Source organism: Ambystoma mexicanum, chromosome 10 (genome assembly GCF_040938575.1).
Source record: "Ambystoma mexicanum isolate Mex_15411 chromosome 10, UKY_AmexF1_1, whole genome shotgun sequence".
NCBI lineage: Eukaryota > Metazoa > Chordata > Amphibia > Caudata > Ambystomatidae > Ambystoma > Ambystoma mexicanum.
In genome coordinates this window covers 1,399,799,155-1,399,811,551 of record NC_090932.1, presented here as the reverse complement: position 1 = coordinate 1,399,811,551, position 12,397 = coordinate 1,399,799,155, and the positions used below count along the sequence as shown (strand labels likewise).

Below are 12,397 nucleotides of genomic sequence, written 5' to 3'. Positions count from 1 at the left end.
CTCCTCTCGGCTGCCCCCCCCCTTTGTCCTCATACAGTGCCCTGTAATAATCCAAGAATGCCTCATTGACTCCTTCTTGGGTGTCTGCTACCTCTCCATCCTCTCTGGTTATCGTCCTAATCGGGGGCCTAAGGGTTTCACTCTTGTATAGCCACGCCAAGAGGCGGCCCGTTTTATCCCCACCTGCATGCTGCCTCTCAACATATTTCTTATAGTTAAGGTTGCAGAGCCTTTCCCAAAGTTCCGCACACCGCTGCTGTAGTTTAAGTACTAGCTCTGCATCCCGCCCTCCACTGTTGAGTTCCCTTTCCAGTTCATCCTCAGCTCCCCCTAACTCTGTCAGGACCCCACCCTGCAGGCCCTTTGATTTAGCGATGGCAGCACCCCGCAACACCACCTTAAAGGCTTCCCAGAGTGTGCCCGCCGAGTCCACACTGCCAATGTTCTCTTCGAAATAATGTATAATCTCATCTCTGATGTCCTCTCTGAAGACCGGATCCTTGAGCGCCACAGCACGGAGGCGCCACGTCGGTATCCGCGCCCTGGGGCGGCAGTACTGCCACCCCAGGACCAGAGGCGAGTGGTCCGACAGGACCCTCGCTTTGTATTCTATTTGGGTGGTCTCTACCACCGCATCTGGCGTGGCAAAAAAATAATCAAGTCTCGTATGCAGTTGTTGCGGGGCTGAGTAATGCGAATACTGCTCCTCATTAGGATGTTTCAGTCTCCAAACATCCGCCAGCCCGAAGTCGTCGAGCAGCGTCTGCAATGCCCTGGTTGCTGGGGTGGGCCTATCAATCTTATCAGATCTGTCTACCCTGGGGTTCAGCACACAATTAAAATCCCCCCCCCAAATAACCGCCCCACCCACACACGTACCCAGGTTGGTACACAGAGTCCTAAAATATGCCGCCGTGTTTTGATTGGGGGCATACGTATTTACAATACACACCTCTTTATTCTCCACTAGCGCCTTCAATATAACCATCCTCCCCTCTGTATCCACCACCTCCTGTGTAAGTTGGAACGGAACGTGCGGTGCCACCCAGACCAACACTCCCCTAGCGTAGGCAGAATACGCAGAACCCACTACAATACCTCTCCACTTCTTCCCCACCAGCTCCAACTTTTCCTGCGTCAGATGCGTCTCCTGCAACAGTGCAATATCAATCTTCTGTCTTTTCAAATACATCATGACCTTGTTCCTCTTGAAGTAACTATTGAGTCCCCTGACATTCCACGTTACGATCTTAAGATCCCCCATAGCTCATAAGTATCCTCCTCCCTTCCGTGCTGCCAATCCTGAATCACTGATGGCCCCAATGATTGCAATGCACTCTGACACAACAGTGAGAGTTAGCTTGAACCAGGCAGGTCTTTTGTCATATGAAATTTTAACGACCAAGGGAGCAAAAACAGGGCTATCCCATGGCTCCAGTCTTGTTCAATTTCTTTTTGGCCGATCTGAAACAACCAGAGCCCTTGGTCAGATCATTTCCGATGGCGGGGGGTTCCGGCTACCGCATTTGCTTTACACTGACGATTTGGTGTTAATAGATCAAACCCCAGTCGCCCGTCAATGTCAACTTGACTCTCTTCACTCTTACATCAAGACCAACGGCTTGGAAATAATTAAAGAGAAAACAAAGATTGTTAGCTTTGGAAATTCAAATAAATGGAAAAAACAGCATACTTGGTTTTTGGACAGGGAGCAACTTGAACAGGTTTGTTCATTCAAATACTTAGGAGTGTGGCTTGGCGACGCCCAATCTGAAACCTCAATGGTTAATCACCTAAGAGAAAAAAGTAAAGCCCTAGCAAGTCAAGCACTAGCGCTAAATAAAAAATGTGGTCGCTTTTCAATTATTCCTGTAATAACCTATTACAAATCGAAAGTGATTCACTGTTTCACTTACGGAGCTGAGGCGATGTTCAATATTCCTAAAACTGTGCGGCCCCAGCTGGAGGGCCTGTTTTGGAAAAGGTCCTAGGTCTTCCATTATCCACACCGATCCAGATTATCCGTCGTGAGCTGGGTCTCTCATCTTTAAAAACTATTGTGGAATGGAACAGCATAGCTCTCTACAAGAAATGTTTAGCGTCCTCTCGCCCTCTGATCCTGGACTTAATTTATAAGGAACTAATGTCTCAAACCATCTTAAATCCTGAACAACTGGACAAAGAAAAACATCAGCAAATTGAACCAAATTGGGGGTCCACTTGAAGTGCTACTTTCAAATCTGACATGTATTAAGAAAAAACTGAAAGAGAACGATTGGATCTTGACCTTGGAGTCAGCGGCTAGCTACCAGCCTGTAGCACTTTTGGCTACTGAGTCGTGGAAACTAGAAGCTCTACCAAACTACTTAACACAATTCTCTAGCAGAATGTACCGGGACCAATTCTTGAGAGCACGATTAAACCTCTTACCAACAAACGAGATCTTGGTAATAAGAGGTTTAACTCAAGAGAACAAATGTCGCTTTTGTAAAGAGGAATCTGCAGTGGAAACAGTGAAGCATGTTCTTTTATTTTGTTCAGCTTTCAAAGAAGAGCGTACTAAACAAATCGGAAATTTGATGACCGAGCAAACGGATCTGGACCCTGAAGTATGGTGGTCTATCTTGATGAATGGAAACAAGAGTAGACACGTGATTGCAATGGTTACATTTTTAAATAAACTGTTTTAAGGACATTTCGAAGTTCAACAAAAATAATGTTGGAATAGGATTAGATCCAATGTAATTTTCTTAACTTTTTTGCTAAAAAAATTAAATATATTAAATGCAAATAAAAAAAAGTTTTTTAAATTAAAATCCAAATCCGGTTATAACACATGAGGGAGTGAGAAAAAGGTCTCACTCACTCCAGGGTTCAAAATAAAAAATCCTAAATCCAGCAGAAGAGACAGGAGGATTTAATCCACTCCTAGATGAATCTCCTATTCCAGTCGGTCATACTTTCTGGAGAGACCATCAGTATTTTGGTGATTACACCCTTATCTGTGTTCTATGGTCAAATCAAACCCTTGGAGGCTGATTGACCAGCTCAACAATTTTGGCTTCTCCCCCTTCATCTGCATTAACCATTTGAAAGGTTGGTGGTCGGTCTGTATGAATAATAAAAGTAGGACCATGCAAGTATGGCCTAAACTTCTTCAGAGACCACACAATGGCAAAACATTCACGTTCTATGGTTGCCCACCTTGTCTCACAGTCCTTCAGCTTCCTGCTGATGAAGCAGATACGGTATTTCCTGCCTTTCTCATCCAGTTGGCTCAAAACTGCACCTATGCCTTTATTAGAAGGATTGATTATAATCGGGAGCTCTCAAGACTGGTGCTTGACAAAGGGCTTTCTTCAGTCCTTCAAAGGCCTTAGTGCACTCATCATTTCACTTGACCTTCTTGGGGGATTTGGGTAAAGAGGTCACATTTAAGGGAGAAGCTGTGGTCCCATGGTACTCTGTGAAGTTCCTGTAATACCCAATGAGACATAGGAAGGCTCTTATTTGAGTCTAGTAGGGGTGGCCCAGTCTTGTACAGCTTGTACTTTGCTAGGCAATGGCATGATTCCACCTCCTCCTACCTCATGCCCAAGGTAGGCCACATTACTCTGAGCAGTTTGACATTTACTAACCTTTATGGTCAAATGGGCCCAGCACTGCAGTGGCTGAACACTGCAATGTCATCCAAGTATCCCATTCAGAATTTGATTCACCATCCTCTGAAATGTAGCAGGTGCATTCTTAAGACCAAAAGGCATAACCTTAAACTGGTATAAGCCTCCTGGGATGGATAATGCAGTTTTCTCCTTGGCATAGTCTGTCAGAGCTATTTGCCAATAGCCTGAGGTCAGGTCATATGTGCTGAGGAACCTGGCTCAGCCAGGTTTGTCCACCAGTTCATCTGTCCTGGGTAAAGGATGGGCATCAGTCGTGGTGACTGCCTTAAGACGCACAATCGCAACTCTTTGGTTCCTGCTTTTGGTACTAGTACAACTGGACTAGCCCATGGACTTGTAGATGGCTCAATAACGCCAAGATCAAGCATCTTCTTGACCTCTTCCTTTATGTGAGATCTGACATGATTTGACATTCTGTAACCCCTTCTTTTGACAAGGAGACTGTCACCAGTGAGAATATCATGCTGGCCCCAAGGGGTCAAGCCTGGTGTCAGTGAAAATATGGAGGCAAACTGATTCAACAGAGCCTTGCATTCCTCTTGTTGTTGCAGAGTCAAATCTCAAGAGTTTCACACCTTCAATCGTCTCATCTGATGGTTGTCCCCTGAGATCAGGTAGAGGCTCACTCTCCTGTTCATCTTGACCAGAGGCTAGAAGGAAAGCTCCTAGTTCTGTTCTGGAAACATAGGCCTTCAGACGGTTAGTGTGATTGACCCTATGGGCCTCCTTGGGGCTGCCCAAGTGTTGGGTAAGATTGTATGCAGTAACCCTTTGGGAGGCTACACCAGTCATGTCCTCCTGGTATTAGGTAACCCACCTATTGATATAGGTCTATACTACGCAAGTTGGTAGAGTGACTGAGCAGCCAAACGTATCTCAAGAGGGGTAAATGTGAGCTGAAGATTTCGATGCTACAGCTGGAGAGCTGTAGCATCGAGATCCACAATCCAATTAACACTTACACTCAAGGTTTTCTAGTAAAAATAAATTGTTTTTTTTAACGTCAGTTTTAAATAAGCATTCTTTAAAAAGGGCTATGTGCAACAAAACAAATACACTTCATAACACTTTCTCAGAATCAAGATAAGCAAGTAGATACTCTTTAGAGATGCTTCATACACACTTCCTACACCCTGAGGGGACTTCAATTACTAGAACAGTATTGGAATTTATATATCACATTAGTAAATTCTGAGGTTGTGGAAAGGAAAAGGTTAGGGAAGGAAAAAGTTTAACAGGTTCTCAGAGCATTTGAGCACCTTTCAATCTCCCAATGAAGTCTAGATAAAACCTTTCCCAGCAATACTTAGTTAAACCAATGTACCACCTATGAGGGATATTTAAAATCAGTCAATGGGTCAGAAGAGAGTGCATGGAGCCAGGACAGCCCAAGTCAATTTGAACAATGTCTAGGGAGCAGAGGCACCTCTTAGATAGCACAAATTCTTGCACGAAGGTTAGAGTGTGTGTAGAAAATCACTGTTGGGCCACAAGCTGTTAGGCTTGTGGGGGGGTAGAGCTGAGATCAGCTCTGCAAAATGTAGCTACTGCAAGTCTCAGGTGAGATAATGCGAGCTACAGACAAAAGAGGCAAGTACCCCTTAGTCAGCACAGTACCTTAGATTAGAAGAAGAGGATTCTGCCCGCTTCTGTGCTGGTTGCAGTTTTGCAGACCCTGGCTTCCTGGGCCTCGGTCATGAGGACAAGAGGGAGGACGTCTGGAGAACTCCTGCACTGCAGTTTGAAGGTGTGCAGTGGCTTCGGGCTCTTTTCAAATCAGTGGCACTTTGCGGTTTCAGCTACCGGCAAATAGCCCCACCACAAGTCTTGGACACTTGAAGGGCTTCCTTCACTCCTTGAGTCCAGCACTCCAGTGAGGTGACTCGAGCTTGGGTTGTCCTGCTTCGGGAGCGTCCTCGGGATCTTCCTGGAGCTCCGGTTTATAGACGATGCACTCGACTACGGAGTTCTCGACCCCTGGCACTCGGTTCCAGCAGCAGCAAGGAATTACAGCCAGTTGGGGAAGGTCCTCCAGCAAAGTTCGTCTTGGGGTTATTTGGTCCCACTAACCCAAAGTAATAAGTCGCCCGTTCCAGGCTTTTCTAGTCGATTCAGAATTGGCGCTTCAGCACAGCAGCAGGGCTTCACCGGGTAGTTCAACGGCCCAGGAGGATGTAGCAAGCTTCTCTTCACGATTCCTTTGTCGGATGTTTCGTCCAGTGGTCAACTCTGCCTTCAGTTGAAGAAGCCTCGCCTTTTATGCAGGTTTCTCCCTTTCATGCACAGCCTAGCTGTCACTCACACAGCAGGGTGGCGTTCCTGGAAGGACAGCCAGCCGGCCAATCAGCATTGGGTGCATTCAGGTAACCAAAGAGACTAAGCACAGGGAGTTTCGGGCACCTCCCTTGCTTCCTGCCCTGCCAGACACACTGGAGCCGACGGTGGGTTTCAGTACTGAAGCCCGCCAAAGGCAAAATTAACAAAAGGGTTAAACCTGGTTTGGTGCGATGAGTAAAACCCAAGAAAGACCTGCTAACAAGAAATGGCGTAAAAAGACTACCAGGGCCATTTTGACACAATTGTCACCCATGGGTGCTATCTTGCAGCTGAGGATTCAACCTGTGGTAAAAAATGCACAATGGTAGGAACATTAAACCACTACCACCAGCCATTGAAAGTAGGGAGTGTAATATAAAAAATGTCACATGACTAAGTAGAAAAAGGGGATCTTAAGTAACGCCCCAGCACTCCACATAAGATGGGTGTGCTGGACCTACATAGGAAAAAGGTAAGTAAAGTCAATTTCACTTTACTACTCTTGGGAATAGTAGTTCACCAAAGAGAAGGTATTTAAATCTCATGAGAAATCTAAAGGACTTCTCTGTGACACTGCACTGAAGGTGCTGTGTGTGACAATACAAAAGGTAGATTCCTACGGAGTTTGTCAAACTCCAAAAACAAAGAAACACAAGAGTCCAAATCAGATCAAAATACCTGAGAGCGTGAGAAAAAGTCTCACTCCAGGGCAGAAATCAAAAATCCTAAAGTCCAGAAAAAAAAGCTGGGGGTCTCCTAGGTTAAAGGAAATTAGATCAGAAAGGAGAATTCTCCCTAACACCAGGTCCACTAAATAATTGACCTCTCCAAGCGTGCCTACAATCTTGAAGGGTCCAATACACTTTTCCTTTAAGGCCCTCTGCCTTGTAAGTACCGTAACATAACCAATACAAGCTGGTCTGGAGTAAACTCCACCATGTTGGCCTTCTGGTCATGCCAGTGATTGACCAGAGCCTGACCTGCTTTCAGGTTTTCTGAAGCTTCCGTCTTCTGTCATCATCAGTGCCATCCTCTTTCTGAGGCCCAGCACATAGTCAGTGACTCTCGCTGGCTGTAGGGAAGGAGCACTCTGCATCCCTTCCTTGATCAGGGCCAAAGGGCCTCTGACTGGGTGCCCATAAAGAAGTTCAAAGGGGCTAAACCCAACCCCTGGTTGAGGGACTTCTCTATAAGCAAAGAGAAGGCATGGCAGAAGAAGGGGTTCCTCTAAAGCACCGTTAATGCTCTTCATAGTACGGGTAAACCTCTCCACCAATCCATTGGTTTGGGGATGGTAGGCTGTTGAGAACTTGTAAGTCACGCCACAGTTCTTCCACATGGTCTGCATGTAGCGGGACATAAAGGTTGATCCCCTGTCAGAGATGACTTCCTTAGGAAAATCTCCCCTGGTAAAAATACCAAGGAGGGCCTTAGCCACTGCCTGAACAGTAACAGTTCTCATAGGTATAGCCTAAGTATACCTGGTAGCATGGTCTACCACAACCAATATAAATCAGTTGCCTGAGTAAGTTGGAGGGTCTAGGGGATCAACAATGTCAATCCCCACCCTCTCAAAAGGGACTCCCACCACAGGGAGGGGCACCAAAGGTACCCCATACTTGGATCCACTCTTGCCAGAAGTCTGATAATTGTGGCAGCTCATACAGAATGTATCTATACCAGCCCCCATCCTGGGACAGTAGAAGTACAGAGATAGCCTGGCCACGGTCGTTTTGAAACTCAAGTGACCAGCCAGAGGAATCTCATGTGCTAACAGTAAGAACTTTTGTCTCACCACGTGGGATTCTACCAGTCTCATGTAGTCCCCTGAGGTAGATTCAGTAGGTTCACTGTAGAGGAGGCCATCCTTCCAGTAAAACCTATGCTTCCCTGGTTCTTGCCCTTCCAGCTGGGAAGCTGTCTGTTGGTGTAGACCTTCGAGATAGGGACACTGTTTGTCCTCTGCTAAAGTCTGCCCTAGAGGGTCCACGTTCTGCAAGTAAGGTCTGCAGCTCAGGATGGTCTCTAGAATCCAGATCTCCAATGCAGGGAAGGTTTTCTTCCAGTTCTGTGTCACCAGTAGCTGATTCCACAGAATTTGGTTGGTCATCCCACTCAGCATCAGCTGGGGAAGGGGTCACTGGGGTGATCTGGGACAGTCCTCTCAAGGATGTCCTTGTCCTATGTTCAGGTTTAGGTTTCAGACCTTTCTTTTTCCCAGAGATCTTGGATTTCTCCTTAAGTCTCTTTTCTTTTCTTGGAAGTTGAAGGGTGACTTTCTTGTGGACTGGAGGTATTGAAAACCTCCTTATCCTCAAACTGAGAGTCTCTTAAGGTTGCTTCTTTGATCAATTTTGTTTGCTCCTGCTTCTTTTTGCTGGGAGGCCTGGTGGTACTAGACACTACTCCAAGAGTGTTCAAGTCATTTCCCAACAGGACTCTCCCTTGCAATTCATTCTGTACACTAACAGGGATTCTAACAGTCATGTTATTGCACTGGATGAGAGCTGGCAGAATTGGAACCATTTGGATAGGGCCTCCTGCAAGTTTAGTGGGACCTTTGGGTGCCTCCGCTACATCTTCAGGTTTGAAAAAACGTTCATCAACCACTGTAATGCTTGCCACAGAGTCTCTGGTGGCAGCGGTCTCCTGACCATGTACAAGCACACTGTCCTTATAATATTCTTTGGTGTTATCTGGAATGGTGTTATAAACATCCACATTATGTTGTACCCACAGACCCAGGGACACTAAAGATACACTTGCTTGAACTCCAATGGGGTCTTCAGCCAGTAGTTGAAAGTGTGCACTTGCCATTTGTGCTTCTCCCTCAGGGATGAAGGTAAAGGAGGCAGTGTGGACCACTGAAGGTTTACCCTTAAATATGGGATCCCCTTTCACATGATCTACAGACCCACATACAAAACATTTCCCAATGTTCTCTGGAATGGGGGTTTCTGTTGCCCTCGCTATGGTTTGGCACCAGAGGGTTCACTAGACTAACCAGGTTTCCCATGGAATTTACCCTTGTATGTTTGTGGCCCTCATTTGGATGGTGAGAATTATAATTCTCTTTACCCTCTTTCTTGTGCTGTTTTCCCTCTTCCTTCTTGTGAGTTGCCCCAGAGTCTTTATGCATGGCCATGTTGGCTACCCACAAGTCAGCAGCTTGTGCTACCTTTTTAGGATCAATTTCCTTCGAGTCCGCCAAGTGCTGTCTCAGTTGAGGTGAGCAGGCATCAAAAATAGATTGAAGCAAAAAAAGATTTCTCATTCCTTCAAAGGTGTGTACTCTGTACCCCTTAACCCAACCATCTAAGTTTTTCAAACATGCACATACCCAGGTAGCTCAAGAGGTCCCATCAATCTTTTTGAGGGTCCTAAACCTCTTTGGGTACTGGGAAGGAGTCTTGCCAAATCTGGCTATTAATGCCAGCTTAACTGCCTCATCCTTTCTACCACTGGCGCCCAACTCCATAACAGCATCACAGCCATTCAGGGGTAATCTAGACATGAGCCATGGAATCTATTCATTCCCACTTATTCCTTGCAGACTATAGGTGTATTCAAACATGCTCAACCAATCCAACACATCAAGTTTAGGTTCATACATACCCACTGCTTCATTAGGCAGGCGAGGCCTCTTGGGAATAGTAGACCTAGAAGACCCTGAAAGGCAAGCAGAATCAAGGGACATGTTTCTCATTTCCATTTCATTCTGCATTTCTCTTTCTCTTAGTTTCACCTCCTCGATATTTGTTTTCAGATTGCACATCCAGTTTCTTGAACTCCAACTCTAATCTTAGTCTCTCAAGTGAAATATATTATGGGTTTAGATTTAGACCTTGTGAGGTCAAAATGGGAAGTGACTGCGGTGCAGGGGCAGGCTGTGCAAGAAGGTGGCTCCCTTCTGGAGACTCCTCTCCCTCCTCTTACTCCTCTTGCAGATTGGAGTTTGACTCTAAACTAGCATCCCCATCATTGTCTTCCACATTATCTTGGTTAGTAGGTGTTTGTTACATGCCTACTACCCAAGCTTTGGTGATTTAACAACCTTACAATCAATTCACATTTTTTTTCTTTCAGAGTCAGACCCCTAGTTGTACACACATCTTTCAGTTGTTCTACTGTCAGGTACGTCAGGGCTGACTCATTAAATGTTATCCATATTTGGCATGTTACAATTGCTTAACTTTCTGGTGGAGCTTAGCCTTGTGGCTGGTTTAGTTGGGCACAATTAAAAAAAATAGTCAATGTAACCACTCTACGCCAATCCCACCACCTGCCACCAGTGTTAGGTAGGAATTGATGCAGTCACACTGTGTGAGACTACACAACACTTATCTGCTTGGTATTAGGTAACCCACTTTTGGTATAGGTCTGTACTACACAAGTTGGGAGTGTGACTGAGCAGCCAGGCCTATCTCAAGAGGGGTAAATGTGCATTGTAGAGCTGTACAAATGAAATCCGTAAATACAAGAAACCAAGGTTTCTCTTATAAGTTATTTATTTAATTAACATCCATTTTTAAATAAGCATTCTTTAAAAAGGCAATTCATGTAACAATGTAAATATACTTAATTTTGTCATTTCTTTTCAAAATCAAATTGTATTCAAAACAGTCAGCCGCAAGGCATTCCCCTCTTAACCACACTTGACCAAGACCTTGAAACCCCAGCACCCCACACAGTTAGGTTCAGTTGTCCCTACAAAAGTAAATATACTTTAAAAGTTTTTCAGAATCAAAACAAGTTAATGGATAATCTTTGGCTATGCTTTTTACACAATTCCTACACTCTGAGGTGAATTCAATTATAAGGACAGTAGGTTGCAGAAAGGAAAGGTTAGGGAAGGAAAAATGTTAAACAGTTTCTCAGTATATGTGAGGACAACTAACTCTTCCAATGAAATCTAGATAAGTCTTTCCCAGCACTAACAGTCTACAACAAGCTAACACCTATGAGGGACAAACATTATCAAAGTCAATGGGCCAGTAGAGTCTCCAGGGAGCCAGAACAGCCAGAGTCAATTGGAATACAGTCTATGGATCTGAGGCACTTCTTAAATCAAAGTCTTGCACAAAGTTAAGAGAGTTTGTAGAAAAAATCAATTGTAGGGTCACAAGCTGTTAAGCCTGTGAAAAGAGAGTTGGAATCAACTCTCAAAGGTAAGCCACTGCAATTCCCAACTGAGGAAAGCACAGCTACAAGGCAATGAGATATGTACCCCAAGCCTAAACAGTACCACTGGTTTGAAGAAGAGTGGTCCAGTTGGATTCTGTCTTGCCACAGCATTGCAGACCCTTGTTCCTGAGCCTCAGTCGTGGGGACAAGAGGGGGGACGTCTGGAGGGCTCCTGCAGCTGTACTTGGGAGGTTGTCGGTAGCTATGGCCTCTTTTCGGTTCAGCTGCACTTTGTGGTTTAGCGCTTAGCAAACTGCACTGTTGCACGTCTCGGATACCGGTTGGGCTTCCTTCACTCCTCTGGTCCTGCACTCTGGTGAGGGGACTTGGGATCTGGTCGTCCTGCTTCTGGAGGGTCCTTAGGAGACTCCTGGAGCTTCTAGCCAGATTCGTTACCGCTTCAGATGTTTCACTCAACTACAGATGATCGACCCCTGGCATTGGGCTTCCGAAGCAACGGAGAGGCACAGCAAGTCGGGGTGATGGTGCAGTGGAGTTCGTCTCGGGGTTAGTTGGTCGCACTAACCCAAGAGGAGAAGTTGTTCTGTCCTGAGCTTCTCTGTCGAGGTGAAAGAGCCCAGCACAGCAGCAGGTCTTCACCGGGCAATTCAAAGGTCCAGGAGGATGCAGCAAGCTTCGTTCACGGTTTCTTCGTCAGGTGTTTCTCCCAGTGGTCGACTCTGCTTCTAGTCCCAAAACCCTTGACTTTTAAGCAGGTTTCTCCCATTCATGCACTGCCTATGCTGTCAATCACACAGCAGGGTGGCTGTCCTAAAAGGCCAGCCAGCCAGCCAATCAGGACTGGTTGCATTCAGGCATTTCTAGAGACAAAGGACAAGGGAGTTTCGGGACTCTCCGTCACACCCTGTCCTTCCAGACACACTGGAGCCAGGGACGGGCTTCAGGGCTGAGGCCTGCCAAAGGCAAGACAAACAAAGGGCTGAACACTGTCGCAACGCACAGAGTAAAACCCAAGAAAGACCTCACAAACAGAAAGTGGTGAAAAACGAAGACTGGGGCCATTTTGACATGGGTTCAGCATGCGGTAGAAAAGCACAATGGTAGGAAACATTAAACCACTGCCACCAGCCATTTAAAGCAGTGAGGGTAACATAAAAATGTTACATGAGTGTAGAATAAGGGGCTAATATGTAACCCCCAGCACTCCACATGAGATGTGGTGTGCTGGACCTACAAGGAGAAAAGGTAAGTAA

The 12,397-nt window shown here is 45.7% G+C and overlaps 1 protein-coding gene across 3 annotated transcripts in view; it reads left to right on the top strand.

Moving 5' to 3' along the window:
• UBE3B (ubiquitin protein ligase E3B) overlaps positions 1-12,397 on the top strand; it is a 2,019,282-nt gene that overhangs the window by 542,813 nt on the left and 1,464,072 nt on the right. The gene's annotated exons all lie outside the window — the stretch shown is intronic.